The sequence below is a fragment of the Vigna radiata genome, chromosome 1 (assembly GCF_000741045.1).
Source record: "Vigna radiata var. radiata cultivar VC1973A chromosome 1, Vradiata_ver6, whole genome shotgun sequence".
NCBI classification, from domain to species: Eukaryota; Viridiplantae; Streptophyta; class Magnoliopsida; order Fabales; family Fabaceae; genus Vigna; species Vigna radiata.
Window position 1 is genome coordinate 7077963 of NC_028351.1, and position 4674 is coordinate 7082636.

Here is a 4674-nt window from a genome sequence, read left to right on the forward strand (position 1 = left end):
ATGACAAAGGGTTTCTGATTTTTTTTTTCAATTGGGACGGATGACATAGAAAATGTTGCAGTGAGATAGATGAAAGAGAAAGGGTTGAGAGGAATGAGAGAGGTGAGTAAGGGTTTGAGGGTTTCTTTTTTTTAGTTTTGAGAATGAAAATTATTTAAATATCCTCAACCTTAAAACTTGGAATCCATGACAAATGATGGTATTTTTATCTACTATAATCCGATACACATTGTTAAAACGTACTAACTAAAAAACAGGTGTACGCGTGTTAACAAACCTCATATATATATATATATATATATTAGTGCGATATTTATGTGAATAATGTTTAGCTGATCATTTATCTATCATTTCAAAAAATAAAATAAGGACAGAAACACCTTTATATTGTGTGGAACTAAAGAATTATTCACTTCTAAAATTTGATTGGCTTAAAGATCATAGTGCGAACCATTTTCATTAAACTAAAAAATCATTTCCCTTTCTAAATTGGTTGAAAAATAAAATCTGAATTTCGAACATTATTTTTTTTTTAATCAAAGGCTAATATCTGTTATCAAAGGTGATGATGAATGATGTGATATCAGTGAGTGTTTGTAATTATTATCACCAAAGTTGATAAATGATCAGCATTTAATCATATCATAATAATAGTAATCATCATTTTTATAATTATCTTTGTGACCTTCAAAAAGAATCACTCTCATATATTATGTGGCCTTTCTTCTTGCTCTGACTTTTGCAAACAACCTTCTTCTGCAATGGATCATGCCTGCTTACTTGGCACTTTCACTGTGCTAATTACATGCTTGCCTCATGTCACACTCACCAATATTTCAATTGCATTATTGTAAAATAAATTCAACACTACAAAAGCAAATTAAGGTTAATTAATCAATAATTAGGAGAATGGGCTTCTTAATTACATATGTTGTTACCTATGCAAAATAGTTACCTAAATCCTACAACATTAGCTGCTTCTTAATGCTATGGCTTATGGTTCACCAAATACAGACACCCTTTTATTTTTTTCTCCCATACTTTATGGAATTGTACAGCTTTTTCACTCAACCTGTCCAATCTCATGTCACCTATTCAAAATCCATATCTAGGACCTATATCTAATTCAAAATTTTAAAATCCTAGTTATTCCTACGTTTGACAAAATGAAATGTTTATATCTATTTTATTTTAATTTGTTATTTGAGAGTAAGACACCTACCACTTTTATATAGATTATGGATCAAAGTTTAAGACATTTTAAATTTTTTTTTCATTTTTCTGAACATATAATGAAATTTTATATTTTAAAATGGACAATACTTTTAAATATATGACGATCGACTTTAATAATATTACTTAATTGACTTGATATAGGAACATTGACATTTGTCGTGAAATTAATAATAAAATTAATAGTTTCTTAATCTTTTTATTGGAGATGACTATATAGTTATATCTAAAATTAAAATTCATATTAATCACATGAAAACATGTTTGAAATAAAGTTACTATAAGTATTTTGTTTCCACAAAATTGAATTTTAAGTTGTATTATATAATCGTCCAATCAATCTTGGATCGGACTGTTCAAATGGTTAATTATGTCATCGATATAACCACACGTTACTTTTGAGATTGTGTGACCACTACTAACAGGATGAACGAACAACCTATGCAGAAATTACCTTTAACATTAATCAATTTAAAACAAAGTACGATTATTATCAATTGGATTGTAATTAAGTCCCTGCTAGCTAATCAAAAGCTCATTTCAAGATCTATAAATATGTATTTTAGATAAAGAGGTAGATGATTGCATTTAATACATATTAATTGTTTGAATTATCGAATCTTTATTGACTTTGACTCGTAGAATATATTCCTTTGAGATCATATCCAAGTATAACAGATGAATGACAATGACAAACAATAACGTAAGGACGAGCATTTAAACCATTAATAACTCACGACACATTGCACAGTTGACTTCGACTTCACACCCAAAATACTAATCGAATCAACATAGCTAGAAAAGATCATATGCTTAAATTGAACTTACTTTTTAACTTAGTTTAAAATGCTCCAAATAAAAATGTCAAAAATAGTTATCATTTTCACATTTAAAATCCTACATAGAACATAATCAAGTTATATCAAAGAAAACTTAATTATAGAAGACTCAACAATTGAAATTAATTGTAGAGAAGATTTAGTTATTTTACCAAGCATGCAAGCAACAATTTTTTAACTTTCATTGTTGACTAAGCTTTTTTTTATTAGCCTTATTGACAAATATATACCTACCACATTGAACTCAACCACAAAATTAAATTTAATATTTATTTCACTTTTCTCCCTTTGATTGTTCAACCAAGTTGATTGAGACAAGATGATGAAGCAGGCAGCATTTATCAGCCTCTTGGTTGTTCAAGTTTAATGGCATCCCCAGATATGGAAGCTATAAACATGTGTATTGGAAGACAATTATAGGAATAGTAAAACAATATAGATGACTATTCTCAGTGTTTGTGTCTTCTTCTCATTGAATTTTCCGCCAGAAGAGAACCCAATGAAGATTTATAATCTGGACAAAGGAGAACCACATTGAATCTATTCTTATACCAAAGCAGACATCATGGGACAATCGTCAACCAAGAAAAAAAATGTGGGTGAGGTGTAAGATTCCTATAGCAGTGTTTCAATGTCGGCCAACACACTACAGCAACAACATTAACATCAATTTTTTATTTTTTTTTATTTTGGAGTATTTATCTCATATTTTGATTTTTATACGTAGACATTTGATTTAATTTTGGTTATGATATTTGTTTTTGACTTAATTTTTACTTTTCTAAAAAAATTGAATGGATTTCTTCTTTTATATTGAGGATGAAAGTGTTTTAAGTTGTCATGTATAAAAATGTGTCAATTTTTATTTTGTAACTTCTAATTTTGATATGTTAAGTTAAAAGCTTAAATATAGAAATCAAATTATTAATTAAAATAGGATACAGTTTGTTAGAGGTAATCATGAAAACTATAACACAGTTGATAAAATAATAAAATGTTTGCAGTAAAGAAAACTATATTCTCAAATTTGCAAGACCAGTAGTAGAAATTTGAGTAGTTTGCATAAAGAAAATGAATGAACTTAATTATACCATTTATGTTATAAGTTTAATTAATAATTTAATTTTTATTTTGATTCGTTTGAGTTATTATATCTGTTATCTTGTTTTTTATTTAATTAAATTTTTATTTTCATAAAAAGATTTAATGTACTTTTTTTCTATTAAATTTGTATTAATATTTTTTAAAAATATCACATGTCAAAATTTATATTATTTTTTATTTTGAAATCCATTTAATTATGACATGTGATTTTCTCAATAAAAATTAATTAACGTAATAGATTACATTGAGTTTTTTTTTTCACTTGAATTTTTTTTAAAACTTAAAAAATCAATTGAATAAAAGAAAACCAAATAAATTCAAAACTTAAATATAAAAACCAAATTGTTAATTAAACTTATATATCTTATGTTCTTTAGGGAATCATGGAAACTATATTACATAAATTCATCGATTCAATTGATAAAATAATAAAATATGTGCAGTAAAGAAAATTATGCTCAAAATTCATAAGACCAGATTATTAGTCGAAATTTGAGTAATCCCTAGAAAATATTAGATTTTAACTTTTTTGTTGCTATTCTATAACAAACAGAAAATGAACGAGCTTAATTACATCTTAGGTTTCCCATATATTATAAATAAATGTGAATTTTTTTTCCAACTTCTAATTGGTGAATTAAATGTTATTATTACTATTCTAATTTCTTCATTAAAAAAAAAGAAAACTCAAGATATTCCATTAAGAATAGAACTAATATCACACTATTATAGTGCCAACAAAACTAAAATTACAACTAGGCCATAGAATATGATATAAAGTAAGAATATCCCACACATTAATAACTGTAGATTTTTATAATACAACCTTTTCATTATAAATTAATAATGGTCAAAATCACATTATTGTGGTTAGTGATACAAATACCCTAATTTATTTGGTTTCACACACCTGTATTAACTTGATCCTATAGCAGAATACCTACAAATGCATAAAGTCACTTAAAAATAAATTCTTAATAATTAATTTATTACTTACAAACAAAAACATAAAACCAGTGCAGCAACACAACAATGTACAGGGAAAAAGAACATTGCAATTAAAAGAACTAAAAGATATTTTATTCATGTAACTTTCATTTTCTACCCTTGAAGTGAAAAAGGGAAATCTTTCTTGATGCTAGTATCAAATATATTTTTGGTCTAAGATCCCTTTTGCATCTGTATTTGGAACTCACATTTTAACTGCAGTTGTGTATACAAAGGCAAAATTCTCTTTAACACCTATTACTTTTAGGATAATGATATCTAAAACATTTTCTTACAGCTGATACAACACACGTGTCATTGTTTTATTGGATTTATAATATATTAACACAATAACAAATAAATAATAAACCAGTAAAAAAATGATACTGTGTCAAAATGTTATCAGACTTGAATAAGTACCTTAATTAAGGATGAAAATCCTTGTCCCTTATGCAAAATGTTTAGTTATGAAGTGCAGTTCAAGTGAATTTGTTCTTTGACTGCAATAACA